The sequence below is a fragment of the Poecilia formosa genome, unplaced genomic scaffold (genome assembly GCF_000485575.1).
Source record: "Poecilia formosa unplaced genomic scaffold, Poecilia_formosa-5.1.2 Scaffold354, whole genome shotgun sequence".
Classification (NCBI taxonomy): domain Eukaryota; kingdom Metazoa; phylum Chordata; class Actinopteri; order Cyprinodontiformes; family Poeciliidae; genus Poecilia; species Poecilia formosa.
Window position 1 is genome coordinate 74,734 of NW_006800293.1, and position 11,192 is coordinate 85,925.

The window sequence follows — 11,192 nt, forward strand, 5'->3', positions numbered from 1 at the left end:
ACAAGTGGGAAAGGTGATGTTTCATCTGTGCAGATGAGTGATGATGCATCCCGGCCTCCTGCTGCTGCTCCTGCTCTCTATGGAGGAATCATCACAGCTTTGACTCGACATGTGAGCCGTGTTGCTTTTGAAATGTAATTCTGTTGCTTAAGTTCGTGTTTTTCTGCTGCTACCTCTGGTCATTACTCTGTCTGGTAGACACGATGTACATATATATGCCTCCATTTCTTTGTGTGCGAGTTAAAAGATCCATCTTCGCAGAACGGGGGCACTGGAGCCGCTCTCAGCGTGACCTTTAGCTGTTCTTGCATTTCAGTCACAAAATCCATGCAGCCGTGGCTTCTGAGGCGACGACTCTTAAAGAAACGGTGTCAAATCGCCAAAGATATCTCACAAATAAAATAACTTGAGCTGTGTAATTTCATCAGACATTGACGTTTATTAATTTTAAACATAGTATTTTTTGACTTCACCGGTATATACAGTTTAGTCAGTTGTCATGGAGACGTTTTAGCTATCGTAGCTTTCGCTGACCTGAGTTAGCTGGGGGAAGGTGAAGGGAGATGTTCAGATCAAAGATGACGTTTTAATCTAAAAGGGGAATAAAGTATTTTCATGAATACGATTTATGAGAACAACTCGTCTGAAATTCATACCTGCCCAAGGAGTTTATGCATGGTTATCTACATAAAATGCTCTCAAGAATAAAGTGAGTCACAGAAACATTAATAATTTCCACAAAACTAAAAAAACACAAGAAAACAAGAAAAGCTACTTAAACCAAGATTTATGTGCTGCTACCGTTTTTTTTAGGCCATGACACTAAATATGCCTCAGTTTCAACTTGGATGGTAATAATGAGGAGGTCCTGTTACCTGGGAAAGAAGACAGAAATTAAAAGAACAAAACAAAAACATCAAAAAACCAGCAAAACAAGGGAGCAGAGATAAGGAGGAGGAGAGAACAAAAGGCGCTACAAACTCCAAAATCCAAAATAGATTCGTCTCACAGTGATAACACACGCTTGAGCTCCACGCTTCTGAGGCATGCTGATGCTATTTTCAGTTTTGCATTTCATTCTTTCTTTTTCTCTTTTTCTCTTTCTTTCTTTCTTTCTTTCTTTCTTTCTTTCTTTCTTTCTTTCTTTCTTTCTTTCTTTGTCTCTTTCTTTCTTTCTTTCCTTCAAATGTTGGAAGCGTTTTGTTTGGGTTTATTTATGGTTTGTAAACAATCCATCATGTGGACTTTAAAACCAGTTTGCAAAACTGTCCAGCTACACAGACACATGCACACATTTTTCAAAAAAAACCCTGAGTGTGTGTGTGTGTGTGTGTGTGTGTGTGTGTGTGTGTGTGTGTGTGTGTGTGTGTGTGCGTGTGTGTGTGTGTGTGTGTGTGTGTGTGTGTGTGTGTGTGTGTGTGAAAGCTCTCACATGAGCCTGTTCTCCTGCATGATTGGGGCGTGAACGTCTGACTGGAACGTGTGTGAGTGTGTGTCTCTAATGAGGTCTGCTGTGCAGCGTCTGTGGTCCATGTCGCAGTCAGCCTTCATCCTGCTCCTCATCCTCTGCTTTCTTTCATCCAACCTTCATTACAGCACAGAAAGTTAAAAAAAAAGAAAAGAAAAGCTGCTCTATAAAGGAACTTCTGCTGTCAAGGTTTTTAGATGCATTCACAGAAAAACAGACACATCCATAGTCTTGAGTTTTATCATTTCTCATCTCCTCTGCTGAAATAAAAGTAAAGTTTTTCTCACTTTTTGTCTTGTTACTTTGCTGTTGATGAATTTCTCTATTATAAAAGATTAATATATTAGATTCTCAGAAATAATATATTACTAACATAATCATCTGTTCTCCCACTGAAACTTTACTTTTCCCAATTTATCAGAACTGTTCTTTCTGCTCTGCTTTACTCCAAGCCACTATATTCTTTTAAATCCAATTTCCTCTCTTGTCTCTCGTTCTTCCCTGCAAAGCTTTACTGCAACTCTATTATTGATTGTGTTGTTGTTGTTTTTTACACTGCTTTTAACAAAACCAATCTCCCGTACAAGCATTTTATTCTCCATAGCCACCATACATCAATAAAAAAATGTTGTGATTCATAATTTGTTTGAAATGTGAAATGTTAGATCAAGAGAGAGCTCACTGATAATTACATGTTGGCTGACGTGTCGTTGCAGTAAATATATTGCAGTGGCGCAATTTCACTGAGAATATAAAAAAAATCAAACCTCTAATTCAATCACCTTTTGTCACAAATAAAGGAAAATTTCACAGAAAGAATTTAGTTTTATAATATCACCTCTGAACGATTCCTGTTACATAAATATAACTTATACATTTTTCAGTTCCTAATGAACGTTTAATTAATATCCAATTGCTTCCTTTTTTTTTTTTACCTCAGGTATAAATATGATGTTTCTTTTAGAAACTCCTAAAAAGACAAGAGAAGTAAGGCATATTTACTTTTTATTTCTTGTTTTTTTTTTTTTTTTTAAGAACGATTAGTGTCAACCTTCAGAGAGATGGCAACAAGGAACAACAAGGACTCGCCTTAATCTGTTCAAAGATCAGAACAAAGTTTAAAAGCCCCTCTGGCTGCGTTGGGGTATTTCCTCTTGTTCTAGTTTCTCAATCAGAATTTTGGCTGAATGTTTATCACTCTGGGATCAGTAGGAATAATATGTAAAACAAGCAGAAAGCACTTTTAGCACCTCTTCACACATCCATTCCCTGTACTCAACTCTAACTTCACTCTTGATTGAATTATGAAATAGTGAAATAGTGAAACTGGCAGGACTTTCTTTGTGCGTCTGCCAGGGCGGTGCGTTTCAGTTTTATTGCCTGACGACCTTGTCTTTCGCTGAAGCCCAAACCCAGTTTCTTCTCGCTCATCTTCTGCTTCTGTTTGCCAGAAAACATGCTCCACTTCCCCTGCTCTTCGTCTGAACATCTCTCACCGTGTTCAAGGACTGTATTTCATGAGAGAGTAAACAGCTCTCAGGAAGGCTTTCATCACGCCTGTCTGCTATCAACACCCTCTCTCTTCTGTCTGACGCTGAAACAGAAAAAAAACACGAACCTTCAACATTTACCATCACTCAGAAAGCCTTTGCTCAAAACTTCATTTAATTCCCTCTGACAATTACAATGAAGTGGATTTGCTGACAAAATCCAGAAATATATGTGCATCTATGTAAAGATTGGCTGTAAACTAAATGAAGCTACATAAATAAATATGTCTCCAAATCTATTAACAGATGATAAACACTAAAATGGTAACATATTCAATAAAATGGAAAGATTATCTGAAAATCCTACAGGAACTGGTAGTTTTAGTTTTAGTCACTAATGTACTTAATGGTGTGAATAAGTGTAGAGATAGGATAAAAACATAGATAATAACAAATTCAAAAGTCTATTACTAAAAGAGTAGAGCGGAAGTTTTAGGACCAAAAACATGATTAATCACAGCCCAGGTTTATTGTAGGAAAGGAGTTTTCATAATGAGTTATGATGTTAAATGTTTATCTGAGGGGAAAAAGAAGGAACAAATGAGAAGAAACTAAAAGAACCAGCTTTGATGCAACAATTTCCAACTACAGAACTGCAGGTTTAGAACAGGAATTGATTTATTTACTAAAAAACAAAAAACAAACAAACAAACAAACAAAAAAACATTGAAATAACACAAAGATGCAACAAATACATCTACATGGCTGTTCAGACATTTGACTTCATAAACTAGCTTCACTGCTGCAGAGTGGTGCTGTTAGTTGCACTGGTAAGTCGCAGCAAGAAGATCCTGGGTTCAAATCCTGCATGACTTGGTGTCTTTCTGCAGTAAATAATCATGTTTTCCTCAATGACAAACAAGACAACAAGTCTCCCTCTCTCTAAAGTATAAACTCAGAGCTTCTGTGAATAACTGGAGTGTTTAAAGGAAAGTTAAGTGGCAGAGGAGCCAGTGTCGACCCATCGGACCCCTGAACCGCCGATAAGAAGGGCCGTGCTTTGGGCTCTGCAATCCGACTGCAGTGTCACTTCTCTCTGGGAGACAAATTTGCGTCTCAGCAGGTGCAGTTTCCCCCCTCTTGTCTCTAAAACTGCAGATGGGAAAAATACTGAGATGCAGCTGTTCAGCTAGGAGAGGCACAGGTTGGCTGGTTTCTCTTCAGCAGCTCTCGCTGGTTTCTGAGCAACTATTTAAAAGTTATCTTAATGAACAACTTTTGTATTATTCAGATATAATCTAAAATTAACCTTTTTTAGCTTCATAATGTAAAATGAACCTTTTTTAGCTTTAAAATGTAAGATTAACCTTTTTTAGCTTCATAATGTAAAATGAGCCTTTTTTAGCTTTATAATGTAAAATTAACCTTTTTTAGATCTAAAACATAGCTGGAGTGTTTCTTCGATTCACTCGTAAATGGATGAGAAATGTTTAATCTCCCGTGGCAACCATTCAGGGGGGCCTAAACACCTTCTCATACAAATTGCTATTTCCACAAAGCTCCTGCTTGGAGCTGCAGTCTTCAAGTTTCTGCCTCACTAAGGAACCGTCTGTCACGCCTTCCACACACGGCTCCTTCAGACTAGCGGCAGCAGCAATTAGCAAACATCTGGTGGAGCTTTCTTCTGAGCTCATTATACAAACTACTTCTCAGTGCGACGCTTCGTAGAGCGATGCTAAAAGGCTTAATGGAGGAGCATATTGTGATGAAAGCGGAGTGTCAGAAAGAGCAGGAGTTTCTTAAAGAGACAGAGGCCCATTTCAAATTACAAAGTCAAATTTTCTTTATATAACTAAAGATAACAGTTATATATCTGTCATATATATATATATATATATGTATATATATATATATATAAAACAGATTGTCCTATAAAATGGTACAATGAGCTTGAAAAATAAATAATGACACTATTTTAAAGAAATGCGCAAGACAAAATTAGAAAATCACACTGGTTTAATCTTGATGAATTCGACTGAAGCTTTTGTTTGATGGTCTCTGTGTTTATGGGGGAGTTGTTTTCTTTTCCTCTGAGTTAGTGCTATCATTACACCAAGGCTGAAAAAGAATTGCTTTTTTTTTTCAGACTTAATTGTTTACATTTTCAGAGAAAAGAAATCCATAATATATTTCTGGCTGGAAGCAGAAATTTAATAAGAAATTATTGAAATGTATTCATTTTATTCATTTCAAAAGCTTTCCTAAGATGAATAGATAGAATAGGATGATTAATTTAAGCAGTATTGATGGACATTTATTGACATACACACAGATAAACAGTTAGCAAACAACACATTTCACACAGGTTGAACAATTTAAGGATCTTTATCCCCAAGACGAAATATAATTTCACTTCCATTTGATATCAAGAGGCTTTGTGCACGACACAAATCTACGTTCGAATTTCTGTGCGTCTCTAACACGACAGAGTTCAAAACCATCGTGAGAGTAATCGGGAGCTCAGATCCTCTTAACATTCGGTTTGAGCTCATGGGAGTCCCGTTTATGTGCTTCAAAGAAATTCAGGAGCGTGGTTCCACAAACTAGAAATAGGTCTTTGCTGCAGACCAATGACGTCTTCTCTGGAAAGAAAAGCCATTCGCCGTGATTCACACGGCTGGAAATGTCCTGCTTATGGCTGTTTACTGACTGAAGGACTGAGTCGTTTACGGTCATCAATTAAGCTGTGAATTCAGCATCATGTCAGGGGGAGCCAGGCTGTCTAAAGGTTGAAAATAAACCTGGGGCGGACCATTCAACCGGATAATAATCCACAGCACAATCGACTTTAATGAAATAGAAAGATCTTGAATTATTGATTAAAATTTTGTGTCTGAGTCATATTAAAGTTCGCCAGAGGCAGGATTTAAAACTGACACCGTGTACCTGAAAACTTTAGTGGAGGAGTAGAGAAAATATACTAAACTTTAAAGATTAGATTTATACTTCAAACCGCATATTACATTTTTCCTGCTGTTTCTCATCTGATCTTTTTTTCTTAATGAAATGTATAATTAAACCTGCTGGTCTTCTGCCTCCATCCTGCATGTTTGTTTTGACATTTTCACATCTTCCCACATGTTGTGTTTTGGTCTGGGCTTTGACTGAACCATTCCCAAGTAAGTAATTATGTTTAGGTTGGTCACTTTGGCCAGCTTTCAGATGGTTGTTGAAGAAAAGCATGCTAAGGCATGATGGTGCCACCACCGTGTTTCAGAATAGAATAGAAATATCTTTTATTGTTGCTCACAAGAAGACTGTCTTACATAAAGATGGCTATAGTAATGAAAAACTAATGAAATCAGACTATATCTAGAGTCTCTGGATGTGATGTGCAATGATAGTTTTGCTTCTGTGGTGTCACTACGTTGTTCACACCTTTATTTCCAATAATGGCTTTAATTTTGTGTGTATGCAAACTGAAGTGCAACAAAAACACTTTTCCTCTTTAAAGATTATTCTGTGCAGCTTTACTTTATTTTATTTTACTTTAACCTTCCAGACTGTTTCTCTGATTGATGCTTTCTTTGCTGGACAGCCATGACTTGCATCTCTACTCTCTCTAATATCACACAGTTTGGGATATTGTTTTATAATCTAAACATCTCCACAACTTTATCTCTGACCTCTCGCCTCTCTTGTGTGTCCCTTGGTCTTTATGATGCCAATGTTCTCAGATCTAGGAGGTTTTCACACAACAGCATTTTCATTGAGGTTCGGTTAAATCAATGCAGACTCCTCACCAGTCCACACTACGCCAAATCTGTCTTTTTAATCTGGAATCTAGACTCCAGATTACATCAATAAATCTCAGTTTTTCCACAAATCTGCAAAAATTCACACAAAAACAACAGATCTCCACATTTTTCTTTTTCTGATTTTGCTGCAAATTTTCTCAAAATTGGTCAAAAACGTTGAGTTTAAGTGACTGCTGCTTCAGATTTACTTGATGTCGAGTAGTAGATCGTAAGTGATGTGGCGAGTAACAAAAAGTCAAATTTGACATCATACATTCATTAGGGTAAATATCGTAAAAATTCCTTACAAACATTTCTAAACTGGCACCGCAAAAGCTGTCATTTTGATTGCAAAGAAAACACTAAAGCCATCACAAAAACCCTGTGGAGCGGCTATTTATTGATATTTTAACAGCTTAATTGGTGTTGTTAATATACTATGATCCTTTAAGAATATCCAGATTCAAAATGAAAATGAGTTTGACATCCCTGCTCTACTCATCGATTTAAACACAAAGTCAAAACACACATCTGTTGACTTCAGATAAAAACTTTTTGCTTTGGGTTTTATTTAGGGGAATCAGTAAAAGGTCTTAATGCAAAAACACATCATACTTGTCAGATTATTTATGGAAAAATGCTCTGCATATCATCTATCTCTCCATATTTCTCCTGAATAATGAACGATTTGGAACATGTTTTTTTGTGTTTTAACTCAAGTATTTCTCCTTTGTCTGAACACACTGTTACAAGAAGGAATGTTCGAGGGTTTTCTTGTTCTAATATGCTGACAAAGTCAGACTTTGTGATTGGCTCTACTCTCTTTCTAACATGGCCGCTGCGCTCTCTCCCTTTTCGCAGACTCCCACGTCTATCGCCGCTAATGAAAACGCCCATCTGTTGGTTTCTCCTAATTACAACACATTTGGCTTGTCTGAACATTAACTCAGCAGGAGTCCAACATATTTTTCTGAAAGCACAGAACTCCACGGGAGCCTCTGTGCATGGTGAAGGTGCATGTTTGCTCAAACGAAAGCCAACATTAAGAAGCATTCAGAACCTCAGATAAAGTCTGATACAGGCGACTTCTTAGTATGTTGGTTCACTTTCAAGTGGCAGCAGGAACGAAGTGTGAAAATAAGACTGAGTAATGATCAAGAAATCACAGCTGATGTGTGTGTGTGTGTGTGTGTGTGCTGACATGGAAACATTAGTTTTCATTTAGAGCCGTGGTTCTGACCATCTCTTACAGCCCTGTTTGTTTACCTTCAAGACTTGAGAGGAATGCATGGGATAAACAGTTTTAACACTTTGCAGACAGGATGCATTAAGCACATCTTGTCATAAAGAGAAATGATGTAATTTCTTATACTCTCTTTCACTGAAACTGTTAAACTGAGCCTGCTTTTGTATTAAACTTTCCTGCCAGGGATTTGCTGTGGTCACCAGAGAGATTCGTCCTTCAGCTGTCCACCAACACTAGGAACATTTTTCTGCTTTGTGTCTTTTTTTTTGTTCTTGTTCTTGGGTTTAGTGCAGTGAAGATAAGTGGAGGGGGTGGAGGGGGGTTCCGTTTGAGGATTTTACAGACGAACTCTAGCAGAAAGCTCCATGAGAAAAAAAAACAAAACAATCAGCAGCAGCATTTAGGAGCACTGGTCCATTAGGCTGTGTGTTGCATTAAAGCACACCTTTCCTTCCTTTCCAACATGTTATTGATCCCTGGGCATGAAGCTCATACATCTCAATGCAAAGATGCACTCTTACACACCTGTCCAGCTGGCTAACAGCCCCACTGATTAATGCATTGGACTCTGGGGGGGGGGGCAAAAGGGGCAATCTCATTAAAGTGCCACAGGGTTCAGGAAACTGAACTGGATTTTGTCCCCCTCCCACTGCCCTCTCGTCCATTTTTTTTTTACAGCGTTGTGACAACATCTGCCACTCTTCTCCCCCCTGCTGTCACTTCTTTGCTCACAAACATCAGGAGGGATATTCTTGAAGGACGCTGTGTGTTTGCCCTCAGACACGAAGCTCCAGAGATTCAGCATCACAATATCAGTTTGATTAAGCTGAAGGACGGAGGAGAATGGACTTGTTTTTTCACTGTGTTTTTCTCTGAAACACCAGGGACTGAAATAAAATAGAAAAATTAGATGCTCCCCCCCATTAAACTTCGATAGAGCAGAAAAAGAAGGAAAGAAGATTTATTTAAACAATTAGCGCAAATTCAATGTTCAGAATAAAGAGAGAGAAGAATCAAGACCATCAGGACTCATGGTCTATTAAGAGTGGTGCTTTAGGGCCACCTGGTGGGCATAATGGGTATCACAAGCAAACGAAGCAAAAACCAAAGGAGGGGAAAAAAGACAATAAAATTGATTTAAGCAGATATTAGATGTTTACTTGTTACATCTTTCTGACGTGTCATGTCCATAAAGATTTTTAATTAATTCGATTGTATTATACTTATTTTTTAACAAATGTGTTTTTCCCACAAAGATAAATAATAATTAAACTGAGTAATTATTACAGATTTGTTTTTGGTTCTTTTCTAGGACAAGTTCTGCTAAAATAACTCCATAAAACACACCATGGAAACTACAGAAACAAGCTGAGCACAGTATCACCTGAAAAATATAGTATATATATATTTTTTTTCTTTATACTTTGTTTTAATTCCCATTTAATAATTATTTATTTATTTCATCTATATGAATTAGTTCATGCACAGTATATATTACTTAACTAAAAAGTTAGAAAAGCCTTAGAAGCCTTAAAACGTTGTATCCAGACTGAAATAAACAAAAACAAATAGATCAAGTTTAAGCTGAAACTGAATCTCTATGAGCTTCCTTGTTTAAACTATTTTTTTATTTATTTACTTCTACATTGTGATTCCCCCATGAAGTGCTTCAGGTTTTCTGGCTTATCTGTTTTGTAGGAGTGAAGTTTTTGATTTACATTAACATAGAGAAAACCTTTGTGTTGCCGTTTTAGTTTGTCACTTTCAAGATGCTGCTGGAAGATGCTCCGTTTTCTAAACATAAATCTACTGGTGTGACACAACTTACTATTGTCTCCTAACTTTAGCAGTTGTACAGCTGAATAAACTGGCCTTGAAAAACAAACAACTTTTAAAGAACTCTAAATTATGTTGTATTTAATGCGATGTCTTTTATTCAGGTAAAGAGTTACAGTAACTGGACTTCCCCCAAAATTTGGATGCCGGCACAATTTTAATCACACAACTGATTCTGCAGGTAAAACCGGCTTACTACGCTCTGGGTTAGCGCATTAGCCACACCTGCACAGAGGAGGGGAGACACACAAACACCTTATAAGCTTATACGATCTTAACACAGACCAAGAATAGATACCAGGAATTTTGTTTTTGATGTTTATCTGAATGGCATGGGATCTAAATGATAAAAGCCTCAATCATGATTAAGTTGGTCAGAGACACGGTCATGGACTGTGGTGACACTCAAACTGACATTTTAGTTAGTTTTGTTTTTTCATCAGCCCAAAGTTGGTCTGCCAAGTATCGAGTCATTTTTTTAATCACAATTTCCTGGAAGTCATTCCACTAAAGCCATTCTTTAGTATTGGCATAATTTCAATTGCACAGCCAACAATAAGTTTGAATCTCAATCCAACTAAAAATGTACACTGGAAACTAAACAAAAATATTTACATAATGTATAAATTGCCTGATAACTGCTATACAAGAATACTGAAGTCTGATTGAGGAACTACTTGATTTTCAGGTCCTTGCATTAGTGCAGTCAAGCTGTCACAAAAACACAGGAGATGTAAGAAAATGCAAATTATTTGCTGTTTATGGCAAATTCAACTAAAATCTGATGTCTTTTTTGCCTTGAGATACTAAAAGCTATTAATTAATTTGATGTTTGTTGGTATAGTGATGAAAACATGACCTGCAGTATCAAATATTAAAGCAAGACAGTGACCAATCCACTACGTCACTGCTGCTGTTCCCGTTGTGTCCAGAAGGAGTCACCCTCCTTCCCCCATCAACGTGAGACGCCTCGACCTCAGATGGATCCGCAGCCCACCTCCCATTAATCAGTCTGCCTTTATTCATACTGACGACAACAACAAAAAAAATCATCAAAAAGGGAGGAGTGGGACACCGCAACAATGCCTTTTGGAGAAATGGCACTGGGTAATATATGGAAAGTGGGAATAAAGGGAATTTATGGAGTCACGGAGTTCACGCGTCCCTGCTGATCCTATATCCCAAACTTACTGGTCTGATATAATATTATAAAATAAACCATTATAATTAACAGAAATCTGTAAATTCAGTTAATGAAATCAATTAACTTTTCATGAATATTCAGATTATTAAATCTGACTGTTTTTACGCAGTCTTGCCATGTTACAATACAATTCTTCTTGCTTTTGTTCTTA

The 11,192-nt window shown here is 37.3% G+C and overlaps 1 long non-coding RNA gene across 1 annotated transcript in view; it reads right to left on the bottom strand.

Moving 5' to 3' along the window:
- Positions 1 to 1,617: 1,617 nt before the first annotated feature.
- The window catches only part of LOC107833267 (uncharacterized), a 14,056-nt gene continuing 4,481 nt past the window's right edge, over positions 1,618 to 11,192 (bottom strand). Inside the window, exons 2-3 of the long non-coding RNA XR_001658980.1 lie at positions 2,934 to 2,938; positions 1,618 to 1,630 (exon numbers count right to left, since the gene is read on the bottom strand). This is a non-coding gene — a long non-coding RNA (uncharacterized LOC107833267). The remainder of the gene's footprint in view (positions 1,631 to 2,933; positions 2,939 to 11,192) is intronic.